The following is a 12,424-nucleotide window of genomic DNA, read 5'->3' on the forward strand; positions in this document are numbered from 1 at the left end:
TTTAATTGTTTTTTAGTATAATTTTTAGTGCTCGTTATCATTGGTGGATTTGTTTTTTTGGTTTCCTTGTTCTCTTCTTTCTTTCTGTCTTATATTTCTATTAATTTTTAATTTTTTACTCTTAATATATTTTTTCTACTTTAATAACTTTTATTTTATTTTTTCTCTTCCTTCCTTCCTTCCTTCCTTCCTTTCTTTCTTTCTTTCTTTCTTTCTTTCTTTCTTTCTTTCTTTCTTTCTTTCTTTCTTTCTTTCTTTCTTTCTTTCTTTCTTTCTTTCTTTCTTTCTTTCTTTCTTCTTTCATACTTCTCCTCCTTTCTCTTCTGAGCAGTGAGGCTGGTGGTGTCTTGGTGTTCTGGCCGGGTATCAGGCCTGAGCCTCTGAGGTGGGACAGTTGAGTTCAGGACATTGGTCCAGCAGAGACCTCCAAGCCCCACATAATATCAAATAGTGAAAGCTCTCCCAGAGATCTCCATCTCAATGCTAAGACCCAGATCTACTCAATGACCAGCAAGCTACATTGCTGGATACCCTATGCTAAACAACTAGCAAGACAGGAAGACAAAACCACCCATTATCAGAGAGGCTGTCTAAAATCATAATAAGGTCTCAGACACCACAAAACACACCACAAGACATGGTCCTGCCCATCAGAAAGACAAGATCCAGCCTCATGCACCAGAACACAGGCACCAGTCACCTGCACAAGGAAGCTTACACAACCCACTGAACCAACTTTACCCACTGAGAGCAGACACCAAAACAACAGGAATTATGAACCTGCAGCCTGCAAAAAGGAGAGTCCAAACACACTAAATTAAGCAAAATGAGAAGATAGAGAAACACACAGCTGTTGAAGGAGCAAGGTAAAAACCCACCAGACAAAACAAATGAAGAAGAAATAGGCAATATACCTGAAAAAGAATTCAGAGTAATGATAGTAAAGATGATTCAAAATCTTGGAAATAGAATAGAGAAAATACAAAAAACGTTTAACAGAGACCTAGAAGAACTAAAGAGCAAATGAACAATGATGAACAACACAATAAATGAAATTAAAAATTCTCTAGAAGGAATCAATAGCAGAATAAGTGAGACAGAAGAACTAATAAGTGACCTAGAAAATAAGAGTGGAAATAACTACTGCAGAGCAGAAAAAAGGAAAAAGAATGAAAATAATTGAGGATAGTCTCAGAGACATCTGGGACAACATTAAACACACCAACATTCGAATTATAGGGTTCCAAAGGAAGAAAAAAGGTACTGAGAAAATATTTGAAGAGATTATAGTTGAAAACTTCCCTAATATAGGTAAAGAAGTAGTAAATCAAGTCTAGGGAGAACAGAGAGTCCCATAAAGGGTAAATCCAAGGAGAGGCATGCCAAGACACATATTAATCAAATTATCAAAAATTAAATATGAAGAAAAAATATTAAAATCAACAAGGGAAAAACAACAATGAAAATAAAAGGGAATCCACCTTTGGTTAACAGCTGATCTTTCAGCAGAAACTCTGCAAGCCAGAAGGGAGTAGCAAGACATATTTAAAGTGATGAAAAGGAAAAACTGACAACCAAGATTACTCTACCCAGCAACAATCCCATTCCACTTCAATGGAGAAATTAAAAATCTTACAGACAAGCAAAAGCTAAGAGAATTCAGCACCACCAAACCAGCACTACAAAAATGCTAAAGGAGCTTCTCTAGGCAGGAAGCACAAGAGAAGGAAAAGACTTACAATAACAAATCAAAAACAATTAAGAAAATGGTAGTAGGAACATGCATATCAAAACTACCTTAAATGTAAATGGATTAAATGTGCCAACCAAAAGACATAGACTGACTGAATAGATTCAAAAATAAGACCCATACATATGCTGTCTACAAGAGACCCACTTCAGACCTAGGGACACATACAGACTGAGAGTGAGGGCATGGAAAAAGATATTCCATGCAAATGGAAATCAAAAGAAAGCTGGAGCAGCTATTATCATATCAGACAAAATAAAATTTAAAATAAAGACTATTGCAAGAGACAAGGAAAGACACTACATAATCATCAGGGGATCAAGCCAAGAAGGTATAAAAATTGTAAATATTTATGCACCCAACATAGGAGCAACTCAATACATATGGAAAATGCTAACAGATAAAAAGGGGAATTTGACAGTAATACAATCATAGTAGGGGACTTTAACACCCCATTTTCACCAATGGACAGATCACCCAAAATGAAAATAAATAAGGAAACACAAACCTTAAAGATACATTAAACCCGATTGACTTAATTGAAATTTATAGGACATTCCACCTAAAAACAGCAAATTACACTCTCTTCTCATGTGCTCATGGAACATTCTTCAGGATAGATCATATTTGGGTCACAAATCAAGGCTTAGTAAATTTAAGAAAATTGAAATCGTATCAAGTACCTTTTCTGATCACAACGTTATGAGATTACAGGAAAAAAATTATTATTATCAGTTACAGGAAAAAAATTTGTAAAAAATACGAACACATGGAGGCTAAACAATACACTACTTAATAACCTAAAAGATCACTGAAGGAATCAAAGAGGAAATCAAAAATACCTAGAAACAAATGACAATGAAAACACGATGACCCATAATCTATGAGATGCAGCAAAAGCAGTTCTAAAAGGGAAGATTACAGCAATAGAATTCTACCTAAAAAACAAGAAATATCTCAAATAAACAACTGAACCTTACACCTAAAGCAATTAGAAAAAGAAGAACAAAATCCCCATAGTTAGCATAAGGAAAGAAATAATAAAGATCAGATCAGAAATAAATGAAAAGAAAATGAAGGAAACAATAACAAAGATCAATAAAACTAAAAGTAGGTTCTTTGAGAAGATAAACAAAATTGATAAACCATTAACCAGAGTCATTAAGAAAAAAAAGGGAGAAGATTCAAATCAATAAAATTAGAAATGAAAAAGGAGAAGTAACAACTGACACTGCAGAAATACAAAGGATAATGAGAGATTACTACAAACAACTATGTGCCAGTAAAATGTACAGCCTGGAAGAAATGGACAAATTCTTAGAAAAGCATAACTTCTGAGACTGAACAAGGAAGAAATAGAAAAATATTAAACAGACCAATCACAAGCACCAAAATTGAAACTGTGATTAAAATTCTTCCAACAAACTAAAGCCCAGGACCAGACGACTTCACAGGTGAATTCTATCAAACACTTAAAAAGCTAACACCTATCCTTCTCAAACTCTTCCAAAATATGGCAGAGGGAGAAACACTCCCAAACTCATATTATGAGGCCACCAACACCCTGATACCAAAACCAGACAAAGATGTCACAAAGAATGGAAACTACAAACTAATAACACTGATAAACATAAATGCAAAAATCTTCAACAAAATACTAGCAAACAGAATCCAACAGTATATTAAAAGGATTATACACTGTGATCAAGTGGGGTTTATCCCAGGAATGCAAGGATTCTTCCATTTATGCAAATCAATCGTGATAAACCATATTAACAAATTGAAGGAGAAAAAACATATGATCATCTCAATAGATGCAGAAAAGCTTTTGACAAAATTCAACACTATTTATGATAAAAACTCTCCAGAAAGTAAGCATAGAGGGAACTTACCTAAAAATGATAAAGGCCATATATGACACACCCACAGCCAACATCATTTTCGAAGGTGAAAAAATGAAACCATTTCCTCTAAGATCGGGAACAAGAAAAGGTTGCCCATTCTCACCACTATTATTCAACATAGTTTTGGAAGTTTTAGCCACAGCAACCAGAGAAGAAAAAGAAATAAAAGGATTACAAATCAGAAAAAAAGAAGTAAAGCTGTCACTGTTTGCAGAAGACATGATACTATACATAAAGATTGCTAAAGATGCTACTAGAAAATTACTAGATCTAATCAATGAATTTGGTAAAGTAGCAGGATACAAAATTAATGCACAGAAATCTCTTGCATTTTTTTTTTTTTTTTTTTGCGGTACACGGGCCTCTCACTGTTGTGGTCTTTCCCATTGCAGAGCGCAGGCTCCGGACGTGCGGGCTCAGCAGCCATGGCTCACAGGCCTAGCCACATGGCATGTGGGATCTTCCTGGACTGGAGCAAGAACCCATGTCCCCTGCATTGGCAAGTGGACTCTCAACCACTGCACCACCAGAGAAACCTTCTTGCATTCTTATACACTAATGATGAAAAATCTGAAAGAGAAATTAAAGAAATGCTCCCATTTACCACTACAACAAAAGGAATAAAATACCTAGGAATAAACTTACCTAAGGAGACAAAAGATCTGTATACAGAAAATGATAAGATACTGATGGAAGAAATTAAAGATGATAAAAACAGTTGGAGAGATATAACAAGTTCTTGGATTGGAAGAATCAACATTGTGAAAATGACTATACTACCCAAAGCAATCTACAGATTCAATGCAATCTCTATCAAACTACCAATGACATTTTTCACAAAAGTAGAACAAAAATTTGCACAATTTGCATGGAAACATGAAAGACCCCAAATAGCCAAAGCTATCTTAAGAAAGAAAAATGGAACTGGAGGAATCAGGCTCCCTGATTTCAGACTATACTATAAACTACAGTAATCAACACAGTATGGTACTGGCACAAAAACAGAAATATAGATCAATGGAACTGTATAGAAAGCCCAGAGATAAACTCACACACATATGGCCACCTTATCTTTGATAAAAGAGACAATACAATTGAGAAAAGACAGCCTCTTCAATAAGTGGTGCTGGGAAAACTGACACCTACAGGTAAGAGAATGAAATTAGAACACTTCCCAACACCATACACAAAAATAAACTCAAAATGGATTAAAGACCTACATGTAAGGCCAGACTCTATAAAATTCTTAGAGGAAAACAGAGGCAGAACACTCTGTGACATAAATCACAGCAAGATCCTTTTTGACCCACCTCCTAGAGAAATGGAAATAAAAACAAAAATAAACAAATGGGACCTAATGAAACTTAAAACCTTGCACAGCAAAAGAAACCATAAACAAGACAAAACAACAACCCTCAGGATGGGAGAAAATATTTGCAAACGAAGGAACCGACAGGGGTTTATCTCCAAAATATACAAGCAGCTCATGCAGCTCAATATCAAAAAAACCCAAAAAAACCCAATCCAAATATGAGCAGAAGAACTAAATAGACATTTCTCCAAAGAAGATATACAGATTGCCAACAACCAAATGAAACAATGCTCAACACCACTAATCATTAGAGCAATGCATATCAAAATTACAATGAGCTATCACCTCACACCTGTCAGAATGGCCATCATCAAAAAATCTACAAACAATAAATGCTGGAGAGGGGGTGGAGAAAAGAGAACCCTCTTGCACTGCTGGTAAGAATATATATTGATACAGCTATTATAGAGAACAGTATGGATGTTCCTCATAAACCAAAAATAGAACTACCATACGACCCAGCAATCCAACCACTGGGCATATACCCTGAGAAAACCATAATTCAAAAAGCATCATGTACTCAATTTTCATTGCAGCTCTATTTACAATAGCCAGGACATGGAAGCAACCTATGTCCATCGACAAACGAATGGATAAAGAAGATGTGGTACATATATACAATGGGATATTACTCAGCCATAAAAAGAAATGAAATTGAGCTATTTGTAGTGAGGTGTATGTACGTAGAGACTGTCATACAGAATGAAGTAATTCAGAAAGAGAAAAAGAAATACCATATGCTGACACATATATGTGGAATCTAAAAAAAAAAAAAAATTGTTCTGAAGAACCTAGGGGCAGGATAGGAATAAAGACACAGACATAGAGAATGGACTTGCCTTCAAGGCGAGGGGGAAGGGTAAGCTGGGACTAAGTGAGAGTGGCATGGACATATATACACTACCAAATGTAAAATAGCTAGTGGGAAGCATCCTCATAGTACAGGGAGATCAGCTTGGTGCTTTGTGACCACCCAGAAGGGTGGGATAGGGAGGGTGGGAGGGATACGCAAGGGGGTGGAGATATGGTGATGTATGTATATGTATAGCTGATTCTCTTTGTTATACAGCAGAAACTAACACACCATAGTAAAGCAATTATACTCCAATAAAGATGTTAAAAAAAAAACTGAAACTTTTAGAATTAATGTATTCTAAGTATTTTACAGACTGATGTGAAATATTATAATTAACAATCATATATATAAAAAACTTGAACAAACAACTAAGAAACAAATAAGAATAAAGAAAATATGAATAGCTGATACACTTTGGGGAAAATTTTAAAACTCACCAGTATCCTAAAAAATGCAAATTTATATGTAAATCATTTAAATTGTAAATGCTCAGAAATAATAATGTATTATTTATATGTAATAATAATATGTTTTAATATACCTGATATATTAATATGGGCAATTTAATTAGAGTAAGATTACATCTATATTCACCTTAAGATGTTCATTCTATTTATATATAAATTCTACTTTTGTAAATGTAAAGAACATTTAAAATATAGACAATTTGATTTACAAATGAATTAATTTTCATGGTACTTATAATTAAAAACATACAAACTTAGAGTAGGGGAAATCATTAAACTATAGTATTATATCCACAAAATGGTATACTAGTGAGTCATTAAAGTCATAAGAATTTTTAAATTGCAGAATTTAAAAAATAATTCAACCAAGAACAAAGGTAATATAAAACATTTAGGGAGTTCCCTGGCAGTCCAGTGGTTAGGAGTCGGTGTTTTCACTGCCATGGCCCAGGGGTTCAATCCCCTTTCAGGGAACTGATATCTGCAAGTCATACGGCATGGCTGAAAAAAAGCTCATTTTACACACTGCAATTGTATTGAAAAATATTAAACAGCTCAAGGAAATGAAGAAATGCATAAATGGAAACTGGCTAAATGAGGAGATGGAAATAAGAATAATTTTTTCTTTACAAATTTTAATATTTCTGCATTTAGCAATTTATCATTATATCTTTTGATTAGAAGACATAATTTACCTAACTATTAAAGGGAGCTAAACTAAGAATAATATTTTAGATGTTGTTTTTGTGGCTTGAGAAAGAAGTCATTATCTTCCTATCTTTTTCACAATTCTGTTCTTATTGTAGTCTAAAAATATATAAGCTTATTCTAGAATTACATGATCCTATAGATGTATCTTAATCATTAGTAAGTTGAACACAGTATTTTGTCATTTTGTTTTGTTTTGATTTTGCCTCTACATTTTCTTGATTTGTTGTCAGGGTTGTAAGAATTCATATTTAATCATTTGAGTTGTTCATTAACTTTTTAGTACATGATTTCTAATACTGTATTATAGGTGCTATAGAGATATATAATAAAATACAGTTTTCCAGGAAGCTTGAAATCCATCTGAGGATGCTCTGGGAATTTGAGCAGTGTAGTAGATGGTCAGAGGGTAGGCATATACAAAATTGCAGGGAATTTAATAAAAGAATTGTGAAATATGAAGGATGATAGAGGCCTCCATCTACTTCCCCACCCAATGCAAGGATGCCGTCTAAAATGTTCTTGCCAGAAAGTATAAGTACAGGCTTCCACTGTAATAGAAAGAAGCCTATCACCTTGATGGAAAGTTCTACAAGTTATAAAGCTTTTCCTCATGTCATTGGCATAGTTCCAAGCACTCTTCCCTTAAAAAGATAAACATTATAATACTCAAAAATGGGGTGAGAGTGTTGAGACACTATCTCCCATAGCATCTGTTATTTCTTCTTAAATTTCTGAGGTTCCAAATGACAGCTTGAATTGTCTAACTTCATCCTGTCTAACTTTTCTTTTCTGCCAGCTTCCTTATTTCCTTTCTTTTTTTCAAGACCTATGACTGCCGTGCCCTTTCCTCAGAACTTCACTCCACATATAGCCACTATTCCTCTCCCCTGATACCCCCAAATTCCACTAACATAATACTTGTGCTTGCACCTCAGTAAGAGAAGATTTTGAGAGAATAGAGGGAAACCACATTCCAGCAAAAAGTAAGAAATAACTTAAATTGAATATTTGTCTGCCTTTTACTTTAAAAAGTTCTGGCTATCCAGCTGTGACAAATATTTTACTGTCCATTTTTTCCCCATAATCCCATACACATGACTTTCTGTGAGAACAACTTTCACCTACTCTGTGCCCAGAAATGTTCACTGTCTCTCTTTTTTCTCAGGTTTAGGGACATCCCCAAACTATTTTCCATGACCTGCCAGCAAAACACAACACTGAAAGGACGTTTTCTATAATGGTCCTGACAGACAGTCTGCTTCCTGAAACATCGGCAGTCTTTATAAGCAGAAATCTATTCTGCTTCATTCCATAGCAAATGCCCACTTTAACACTTGTTTTCTTTTTAGTTGGAATTACAATAGAATCTAACATGTTATCCTGTAACTTTCCCTAGAATTTGAGCTGCATATTTTGTAGAAATAGGGATTGTATTTGCCACCTCTTTTGTTTAAGACACATTTGGTTATTTGGTGAAAATGTTTCCCCCATCACTAGCCCTTAGTTTTCTTTTCTCCAAAGTAAATAATCCCAGAATGTTGAAGAGCCTCATATTTTTCCATATCCCTTTCATATTTCCCTGAACACTTCACAGTTAAGTCTTGATTAAACCACAGTAAATAGAAAAAGCAATAGTCAGATAAAATCTTGCTAGTATAGATAATAGTGGAACTAGGTCTATAATTAAAAGATGTTAACGTTTAATTCAAATGAAACCAGAGCAAATGACAGCTCTTTCTGTGGTTTTATTAGCACAATAAGTAGAGTTGACAAATTTAACAACTAAACATAGAGGACACCAGTTACCATTGAATTTCAAATGAACAACAAATAATTATTTACTTTAAGTATGGCCCATGCCTATGTTTTATCAGGTAAGTTTACACATTAGACAATCGGGGAAACAAATGGGCAACCCCAAGTGAGCCACTATAGACAGAGGTTTTGTGATGGAGTGAAAAATTGTACCCAGTCATCCCTTACAAACAAGGAATCAAAGTGTCATGGGATGTTGGAAGTTTCAGAAAGCCTAATTAACTCCTTCCCCTCCATTTTATTTGAAAATAGAGACAAGAAACCAAAGTGAGCTCAAAACAGGACTCAGAAGCTTCCATTTATACCATTGCCCAAATGGAGCTTACCTCTAAACTAAAATTATCTGAGCCTTTGACATAAAGTTATATAGGTCAAGAATCTTCTGATTGTAAAAAAACAAAAATAAAAACAAAAACATCAACCAAAATATCTTCAAGTCAAATCAAATTGTTTTAAGCAAAAAAGGAATGCACTGATTTATTATATTGAAACACATAAAGAGAGGCTCTGGTCGTGTCTATTTATTATATTCCATTTGCATAATCTTCCCTGTCTGTTTTATTTTATCGTGTTATTAAAGCAAGATTCTTTTGTCTCTGGTGGAAAAAATAACCAGAAGAAACTTCTTGTTTGTATTCTCTTCTTTCAGCAAGTTCAACAAAAGAAGGTCTTTCCCTTCTTAATTTTCCCAGAAAAATCCCAGGATTGAATCTTATTGAAATGGCATTAATTCTTCACTTTCTCATGACTGAACTGGTTACTATGTCCAAGGGATGGAATAGTTGATTATCTAGGTCTAGCCTTGAAACAAGGTTGGAGATGGTCCCACAGAACCCATGGAGAGAGATTGAAGGAGCTGTGGTCTCCAAACATAAACCAGAGGAGGAATCACAGATTCCTGGAAGACAAAATTAACAAATGTTACCTATCAGGGGCACAACTTAGCTGTCAACCTCTTAGGCATGATGTCTTTTGGATGTGTGGCTTGGAGAAGAATCCATGCTCCACTGACTCTTATTATGTACAGTGTGTCCAAGAAGTGCCCCCAAATCTTCCTCATCTGTAATAAGTACAAGTGAGGAAACATTTTGTTTTTTTAGCAGATAGTGGAATGCTTCCAAAATGTATCCAATTAAGAGCTTTAAAGAAACTATGAAAAGAGGTCCAAATATACCATCTCAAAAATCAGATGAGAGTGTATTGATCTCAAGAGAGGGACCTAGTTGGATTGGAGGAGGTACAGGTTTCCTCCATTACTCTGCTCACTCAGAAAAATTAAAAGTTCCAGTTTAAGTTAACCACATATAAGTATTGATTGTTTTCAGCTATATTTTAACTAGGGAGAGTGAGAGAGAAATTAGACTCTAAACTCAGGCCTGAGCCCCAGACTCAGTAAACCTAGGTAAAGGCCTTGGGGAAAAGAATGTCCAAGAAACTATAGGAACATGGAGTTATGTCTGGCTTGACTAAGAGGTTAAATGTAGCCAGAAGCAGCTTAAAGACTGAGAGCCCTTGGAAGGATCAAGTGACAGAGATCACAGGCATGAACTGATTTGTTTTATATTAAAAACAGACATTTAATTACCTGACATTTCTAGTCATTTACTTAATTTGAGCCTCTCATAAGTCTCTCAAGTTGAATGATGGAGTCTAAAAGTCCATCCTATTAAACTGAACAAGTAAAATCCTCAGAGAGAGCTAGAATTAAGGTCAGAATTATCCATGAGGTTGACTCTCTGCCTTACAAAATATAGTGAGTTTTGCATGTACCATTACTTTAAGACAAATTTTAACCATGAATCATATTTAAAACATTCAAAGCACATATTGGATAGTATTTCCATTCCCTTCAAAACAATGTATCATCTTTTGAAGTTTGGAAGTTTAATTGACTAACAATATTGGTGAAATTTTCATCGTTTTTTTTTAATTTACACATAAAACACCATTCTTTATTGTACTTAAGATTTTTACTCCATCTTATTTCAAAATAATCATTAATAGTTGCCATAAAAACAAAAAAAAAGGAGAAAATCTGTACTAAAAATGGTAATACAAAATGAGTACGGTGAAGGGTTATCAAGAGAAGGCTTCTGTATGGTTTAGATATGTGATAAACAGAAAACAGACTGAGATATTTAGCTTTCAATTCTCTGCCTTGCCCTCCTGGACAAGTTACAATTTCCCTGAACCTCTATGTCTTCATTGGTATATTGAGGATAATAATAACTAATCATGTTTTTATGTGGATGAAGGGAAAGTGTACAAAATCTTATAATGAACAGTAATGCACTGATGATCATTAGAAATCAGCAGAATTTCAATCTTCAAATTATTTGCATATGAAATTTCAACTATTTTCTTTATTTGCTCCATTATACTAATTGATTTATACCATCCTACAGCAGAGAGACACTTTTGTCATGCTGAATAAAAAATTCATTCTTTGCCTCAGGGAAGATGACACTTGGTTATGTTGCTGAAAACCACGTCCTCTCTGAATTCAAGAATAGGAGAGGCAAATGTTCTGTTGTTAATAATTTGTGGTCTAGTTTTCACAGGTAATTAAGGTTCATGTTGAACAGTCATGGGGACCTTCCAATTAAGTAAAGACGGGATGAGGGTTTGTGGTCTGCAGGGATAAGAGGTGAGTGAGTAAGCCAGAGAGGCTTGGCAGGAAGGAAGAAGAGTTGGGAAACTTCACTGATGGGGAGCCTCAGGTAGGAAATTGTTTTGAGATGAAAACATCTGTCCAGAAGGTGTCAGGGAGAGTCTGGCTAAGAGAAAGTCTACCGTGAGGAGGTAACTGCTTGCATTCTCAGAAGCTTTAATGCCTTGCAACCTTCACCAACTGACTGGGCTGTTATACAAGGAAAATTAATATCACCTGGATTAAGAAACTGGGCCAGTAAGCCACCCAGTCTTTATGTAAGGTCAGACTTCCAGTTGTTTGCACCAAGCCTTTTTGTTCTCCAGCTGTTAAGTAGTAGGAACCATGGAAGGCAAACCGTGACTTTTCCAGCTATACCGGGGAGAAGTCTCCTTACTATGCTCTCAAATGACTATTAAGTCACCACATCCTCTGCCCTGAGGTCTAGTTGAGTTTGTGAAGGAAGTAGACTTCTTATTACAATAATAATAATAAGATGAGGTGGAAAGTTTTATCAGGATGTCTGAGCTAAAGGGAGTAACTGCAGGTAAGCTTTAACTTTAGCAATGAGCTTCCTGCCAAATGAGAAGGAAACTCTTTTATATACTCTCTTTATATAATACCGATTACACAATGAATGATGCTTTTTCCTAATGCTGCTATTGTGTAGATCTACATATTAGAGGAACTGAATATCATAATGAACAATTTCTGAAGGAACTGTTTCATAAAAATTCAGAATATTCTTCATATGACATGTTTTTAAATCTGTATTCTTGATATGAAGCTAAGAGTATAATCAGAAAATTGTAGGTCTAGGAAAGCAGTTTGAAGGGAACTGAAAGAAAATGACATCAAGGTATTGAAATATCTGATTTTTCAGAAAGCTTTTTAAGTCA

The sequence above is a fragment of the Kogia breviceps genome, chromosome 3, assembly GCF_026419965.1.
Source record: "Kogia breviceps isolate mKogBre1 chromosome 3, mKogBre1 haplotype 1, whole genome shotgun sequence".
NCBI classification, from domain to species: Eukaryota; Metazoa; Chordata; class Mammalia; order Artiodactyla; family Physeteridae; genus Kogia; species Kogia breviceps.